Raw genomic sequence first — 7994 nt, forward strand, 5'->3', positions numbered from 1 at the left:
AAGAGCACAGTTGAAAAGCCTCCTAACTATTGATAGCTTGGGGCATCAACCATCTCTCTAGGTAGCCTGTTCCAATGTTTGAACAGCCTCTCATAAAAGAAATGCTTCCTGATGTCCAGTTTGACACTCCCCTGGTGGAGCTTTGAGCTATTCCCATGTGTCCTGTCACTGGGTAGGGAGAATAGATCAACACCTCCCTCTTCACTTCTCCTCTTGGAGAGGCTGTAGGAAGCAACAAGGTTGCCCCTTAGCCTTCTCTCTAAGCTAGACAACCCCATAGTCCTCAGACACTTCCCCTAGAACATTCCTTCCAGCCCTTTCACCAGCTTTGTTGTTCTCCTCTGGACACATTAAAGACCTTCACATCCTTCTTAACTTGTGTGGGGCCGCTGCACACAGTGCTCCAAGTGAGGCCACACCAACACTGAACACAAGGGAATAATTTCCTTTTAAGATGGACTGGGTGTGCTGTGTTTGACATACCACAGGTTGGGGGCTGCCCTCTGGGCAATGCTGACTCCCACCGAGCCTCCTGCTAGCCAACACCCCCAATACCCCTCTGCAGGGCTGCTCTGCAACCACTCCTTTCCCATGTTATACTGGTGTTGGGAGTAAGTAGAAATATTAGCCTCCTTTTGGTCTGTGAATTTTCATCAGTGCTGAACAACTGAACTGTATTCAACAGAAAGATAATTTTGAAAAGTTGCACCTTGCAAAAAATCTCTGCTGATTTTACTCTAGTCTGTCAAATCCAGTATTAGCTGCAATGGTACAGTGTAAGTTTTCAGGGACTGTAGATTCAGGAATGTGGCATTCCCAGTCTCAGAAGAAAAAGAGTATTTTTCTATTATTTTTTCCTGTCATAACTCAGGTATATCAGCTAATAAATGTAAAACTGTGGTGTGTGCCTCTGTGCTATGTCAGTGGGTAACCTTAGAAGGGGCTGGTTTAGCAAAAAAAGAGAGCTCCAACTAAAGAACAATGCAGGCAGGAAACCAGATACCAACTGACCTGAAGTTTAGGCTGGAAATTGGAGGAATGTTGAACTCTGATTGGTGGAGTTTGGAGTGTCTTGGTCAGAAATTCAGAGGATATAGCTCAACGGATTTTTGGGCAGATTTTAATCAACTCATAAAAGAGATTCTGTAATGTGGTTGCCAGTTATCAATGGACTGGTGGTGATAAAAGAAAGTCACTTCACATTTTCTTATAGAGTCAAAGAATGGTTTTGGTTGAAAGGGACATTTAAAGGTAATTTAGCCCAGTGCAATGGATAGGAACAACTTTGACTAGATTGGGATATAATAATAACATAATATATTAATAAGAATAATTCCAAATTAACTAAAAAAACCCTCAAGATGCAATATGTGTACATATTCTCTAATTTTCAAATTCTTTGATATATAAAGTGAGATGTGTGCTCAGGAGGAGTCGCATGATTCACTAATAAAGATAATAAAGCTAATAAAGATAAAGTGGTCAATCTGAAGATAGAAGGGAATCTTGGTTCCCTTTTATGCTTACAGGCTCCAAGAAACTTCACTAAGGCGGTAATCACAAGCCCAGGAGACTGGACTAGAAAATCTTTTAAGAGACTTCCAAACCAATCCATTCTATGATTCCATAATTTGTAAAAGGTACATTAGAAAAAGCTTAGGTGCTCTCTGCATTTGCAGAGAATGATAAATTGCAAAAAAGGAAGATTTAAGTAATCTACCAGTTGAACCTTCCAGTAGGAATAAAGGGACAATTGGGAGCCTGTTGAATGCTCCTTACTGGAAATTCTTGGGGCTAAGATGGCCATTTGTCAGGAAATATAGTGCTAGAATTAATCTGTTGAATCTCTGCTGTTCCCATTTGCATTAGGCAAGTCTGACTGAATAAAGCATGAACAAGTTAGATGGGACAGTGAACTCCAGTCCTTTAAAGCACTGGCCTTTCCTCTTCAGTATCTCCTGGTGACAAGAGAGGGACTGCTGATGTTGTCAGGTGCTGTTTATTAGTGATTGGGGGTGTAGAATCACAGAATCTTAAGACCTTAAAGATCATCTGGTTTCAACCTCCCTGGATGGGATGACTTGCAGAGAGATCTAGATAGCTTAGAGCATTGGGCAGTGATTAATGGAATGAAATTTAACAAGTTGAAATGCTGGATTCTGCACCCAGGATGGAGTAAAACTGAGCACAAGTATAAACTGGGAAAGCCCAGAGAGCAGCCCTGCAAAGAGAGGCTGGGACACCTTCCATTAGATCAGGTTGCTCAAAGCCCCATCCAGCCTGGTCTTGAACACTTCCAGGGATGGGGCATAGTGTCTCTGCATTCTCACAGTAAAGATTTTCTTCCTAATATCTGATCTAAACCTTCTTTCAGTTTAAAGCCATTCTCCATTGTCTATCACTACATGCCCCTGTAAAAAGTCCCTCTCCAGCTCTCTTCTAGGCTCTCTTCAGGTGCTGGAAGGCTGCTATAAACTCTGACACTATAACTTTGTGTGTACTTAATTTTTCTTGTAATTACTTGAATGGATGGTGCCGTGGTCTAAAGCACTTCCCAGAATTAGAATTTTCCCCCCCTCTCTTTTCCCCTTTTGTCCCAGTTTAGTTTGTATTTGTTGACCTGCTACACATGAATTTCTCCATTCCCTTTTTAAGGTTCTTGGGGCACCTACAGCTTACCATGTCTTTTGTTCAGTAATATATTAATTAAGAAGGTCACAAAGATAAAAGTCAGATGTACATATCTAGAAACAACACAAGAAAAGCATTACTTTCCTACTAGTATTTATAAATTTTGCATGTCCAATAGCTGTTATTTTGCTATTTATAGTCAAACATTTGATCTAGAATGGATTTTACAGTCAAATAGCATTCATATAATAGATATTCAGCATCAAAGACTCCAGGTGTCCCTCTGCATACGTGCTTCAGGCACATGGCTGACAACATATTTATGGGGGCTACCAAAACACCTTAACACAGAGCATCTTGCAGTCATTGCTGAATTTGTAATCATATTCCTAAGGGCAAGAGATTAAGTTGCAATTCCCCTTTTCAAAGACAATTTATTGAAAAGTCAGAAAAATGAAACAACTTACCAAGATCCTGTAGGGAATCCTGGGGAGCCTTTTGTCTCTTGAGTCCTGTTCTGGTGTCACAATTCACCTCCCTGACACCCTGAGCCTGCAGTGACCGGCAGAGGAACAGACCCTCACCTAGATCCTTGGTACTGGAAAACTGTAAAATCAAAGCCTGCAGGTAAAAAATTCCATTTGTTTTACCCAGATTTTGACTGGCTTGAAACAAATGTTTAATGAAGGAGCTGGAAGGAAGCCTGCAATAATAGTTGTTGTTGTTGTTTTTGTTGTTTAGCACTTTCCCAAAAAGTAGGAAAAATAAAAAAATTAAACTGGTAACTATTTTAATTTGCAGGTAGGTCCAACAGCACATGATGAACATCAGAAGTCAGGATATGTGATGGGCCTCAACTAAGCAGCTTTTGTTTCCCAAATTGTCATTTTGCAAATTCAGTTTGCAAAATGAATTGCAGTTCTATTTCATAACGTATTTCTGAATTACACTGTATCCTGAATTACAAGATGCTATTTAACATATGGTCACAAAATAAAACATGACAGATTCATCATTATACAAACATTCATCTAAAACTGTCAACAGTTGTAATTTTGTCATTATTCTCCTTTTAAAAAAATTTAAGTGCACTTGGAATATGAAATAACATTTTCTATTGACCAATTTTTGACTTGTATCTGTACTCCCATATATTTAACTCAAGTTGCTTGAGCATGAAAACTGATGTGTAACATAGATTTGGTTCATTTCTGTTTAGGCAGGTTCTAAATACACTAAAGATAAATGACAAATTATCTTTGTTGCACTGGAATTGGCAGCATCATCAGACTGATAGCAAAGTTGCTCTAAATTTGAAAATGGAAAATGTTTTATTCTAACTTAACTTCCTGAAACGACACTTAAATCATTGTCTGAAATATGTGTGAGTGCCCATAACCACTCTATATGAAACTGCAGAAATAAGATGTCAAAATGTTAAGGCAAAAAAAATTATAGATTAGATGACATTTGCTTAGTACATGATACTGTTTTTCAAAGCAGTAATTTACTGAGTTCAGATAAAACTTTTTGAAAAATCTCTGTACAAAAAATATTATTATCATGAACACCGATCTGGAACATTAGAAAGGAATTTGATTTTAGAACCAAAGTGCTTTTCCTTGGTTCAGCTCACTCTGATCAATATTCAGTGAATGTACCTGTGATGCCTGTGATGCCCAAATACTGTGTTTCTAGAGACTTCTGCTGTCCTTCTCTCTGTGGCTTGTAGTCCAGCATTAATTTATAGCTCCTCTGAAGAACTGTTTCAGAGTTGCAGGACAGAAGGGTATCACAGAAAAGGCTGTTTAAAGAGAGAGAACAATGCAGAGAATGATGGGTTGAAGAAATTGTACTGTAATTCTTGTGAGACCTGACACACATTTCTGCTTGACAACCTGAAATAAAGTATTGTAGTCAATTTGACACATGAAATAACTTTATTTTGGAATTACCTGACTTTCTAAATCAAAACCTTCTATTTCTTTTTTGGTTTGTTTTTCATGAAAGAAGGAGATTTTTTTCTGAAAAAACCCCATCAGTTTTAAGGAAACCGTATTTCCCACTGATAAATGGAAAAAAATATTCTGAGCCACTCTATGTAAAACATGATGTTCCAAATGATCATTTATTGTATTTTTTCAGTGCCATTCAGAAATTATTACAAACAAACCTCTAATATTTTTATTTATGAAAATACAAGCCCACGGTAAATTACTTATATTTTAAATAAAATTAAAATGATGCATTTGGTCACTCAACATTGAGGAGCATTTGAATTATGCAGTTATGTTAATTCAAGCAAAATGGCAGAATTTTTTTAACTGGTGCTTAACTTGTGTGGCCTTTTCGTACTGCGCAAAGTAGGTGCTGCTCACAACAGTTTAAAAGGGCTATTTATTACCACAGAATTAGGACAGAGTATAAAGTATTGAAACTTGCAGTTCAAATTGAGACAGTGTTCCTAAGACAGAAATCTAATGAGACCCTCAGCTTGTGGCTCTGTTTACTTCCATTTCAGTATACTTCTCATCCTGCCAAGATCTCACTGAGCCTGTTTAAAACTGTAGGATCCTATTCCCAAATAAACCCAAGTTAAAAAAAAAAAAAACAAAAAAGCAAGCCATACACTTAATATTGCATGCTGCTGACTTGAAGTAAGAGCATTTTTCTTGAGTGGTTTTTAACAGAACAGGTATCAGTACTGTCTTTCTTCCCTGAAAGCCATTCCTTCTTCATTACGTTAAACAATACAATTAAAGGTATGACAGCAAACAGGCTTTTAAATTACAACTGGAAGAAAAGAAACAAAACTAATGTCTGCTGGCCAGAATTAAACTGTATGCTATTTTTAAACAATAAAGCTAGAAAAAAAATTTGAACAGAATTTTTAATGAACCAAGTATTTGTTCACATCTTCACATGCATTTTTTTCTTCCACAATTTGAATCTAAAAGATTTAAACCTAAAAGAATCCTCAATTCACTAAGAAAACAATTTTTAGGAAGTTTGTAAAAATTACAAAGCAATAGGACTCAATACTTAGAAGTGCATGGGACAATGCAATTGCTGTTTGTTGTGAGAAACCAATATTAAAAGATGCTAGAAATATTTCAAGAAGTTGTATTACATAATAATTAATAAGAAAAAGTTGGTAAAAGATAGTACTAGAAGTAGACAACCACCACAAAACCAAAATCTTCCTTTGAAACATTTTTTTTCTATTTTTCTATTAGTTTTCTATTTGTCTATTTTTTTCTATTCATTCTTCCCCTCTTTCTAGACATGCAAGAGACCATAGTTCAGACACTCATACTTCACACTGCATTCCTGTTCAAGGAATTCAGCATGTGCTCCTGAAGACTAGTTTCATTACTTTGAACACAATTCAGAAAAATATTTCTGATTTGCTTAAGATGATTAAGGAAATATTTACACTAGACTTAACATTTTTTTACATTACAATATTTTCTAGTGTTCTATGTATTACATAGGTTGTTTATATACCAGATAGTAATATGTATCTTAAACATTTGGTTTTTTAATGTAAACAGGTGGTTAGCAAAATGAAAGGGAGTTTGTCAGCGTTTTAGTGAAGTTCTGAAAAAATTCTCAAGATGTAAAAGGATATAGCTTTATATATTAGTGCCTATTTTCCTTTTTAAAAGAATGGTTCCAGGAACCATAATTAAAGTTGGTACATAATTTATAGGGAAGATTAATCCCTTCAAAGTCAATGCAATTTTAGTGATACATAATATAATCAAGGCTACAGATAGAAGCAAAACCAGCAATATGTCAGATTTATGGGGAGAGCATCTAGCATGCTCAGTTGCTGTAGAAAAGAGCCTGAAGCTATGGAAGGGACCTTTCTTGGAGGTAGCCTTGGATTTGGTCATGACTCCTAGGGATTACTGATGCTGACAGTGGCATTGACTCAGGGGGCACTGCAGGCTGTTGTTGACAGCAGATCTAGCTGTGTTTCCAAAAACATCTTTTAAGAAACCTTTTCTTGGTATCAGACTCAGAAACTGGTCATCCATTCCTTCTGAGGTAAGTTAGTCTGGATACACTGTTGAGTTTCTTTTCCACTTTATAGAGTGGGAGGTTCACAGATAACTCTTTAACTTTTCACTAACTTATCTGTCAAAGCCAAAGAAGCAAAACTTGCAGGAAAACTACTGATTTGGTGGTCTAGCAAAAAAAGCTAGTCCCTCCCTATAACTCTATTTTATTTACACTGAAGCAATATCGGGTGTGCTATGGTTACTATACATATGATACAGAAATAACATGAGATAAAAAATATATTTCAGTATTTTGGTCCTTCAGATCATATTCTAAGACATGTTAAGGTATTATTAGAATAACAGAGTCCAGCAGAGCTGTTTTTGTGGGAAAATAAAAGCCAGATTTAATTAAGTTTATAAACTCATAAAGACTTTTTCAATTAATACATTCAAATAAACTTTCAAAATATCAATGCAAAATACATTGACATATGAAATAAAAATTCTCCACATTGCTTATTAGCAAGTTTATATTGCTTCCAAGTGTTTTTTTCTTTTCAGGAAGACTTCAGCTACCAGTGTCAGTAATACAATACTTGCTAGTGCCTCCTTACATCACAAAGCTTCCAAGATTTTCTTTTCTTATCAGCATGTGAGACGAGAACTGGCACAGTGTATTATAGACCTCTTAATATAACCTGACACTGGCAATTTAAATGGTAGTCATAGTTTGGCACAAAAATCTGACTACGAGTTCCTGGTTGTCACTGAAGTCCTTTTAGATTTAAGCAAAGCAGTAATGGCAATGGAGAAAGGATGAAACCAGCATCTTCTTGGGTGACAGTGTCAACGTGGCAGCACCAGCTGTGACAAATCGCTCCTCGCCATGACAGGAATGGCATGGCAGGCTGTGTCAGGGTGTTTGTTTACTGAGAACTTCAGAAAGCAATGGAAGTGTGTTATGTTTATATAATTATTATTTATAACTATTGTTGGTGATGGGAGAAATGGTTGAAAGTGCCGTTTTGTAGCGCTTCTTGAATTACATGCAAAGTAAAATGATGCGTTTGAAAGTGCTTATTTAGTCTTGAGTTGACTAATTATTAACTACATTCTTTTCCTCACTTGTCAGTGAGGGCCTATTAACCCAAATCTGCTTATTGTGAGAGATCACTCAGCTGTACACTATTTTGACATGTTTTTATATGACATTAATTCATGCTGTGTGCACGCAAGGATCCCCTCTCACTGCTCTCCCCGGTAATCAGATATCTCTCCAAAAATACTAGTCTCTTTATACACTTGCAGTGTTAGGTGGAGAGAAAGAAAGAAAGAATTTTAAAGCTAACTTCT

Source organism: Fringilla coelebs (genome assembly GCF_963513975.1).
Source record: "Fringilla coelebs genome assembly, chromosome: 1".
Classification (NCBI taxonomy): domain Eukaryota; kingdom Metazoa; phylum Chordata; class Aves; order Passeriformes; family Fringillidae; genus Fringilla; species Fringilla coelebs.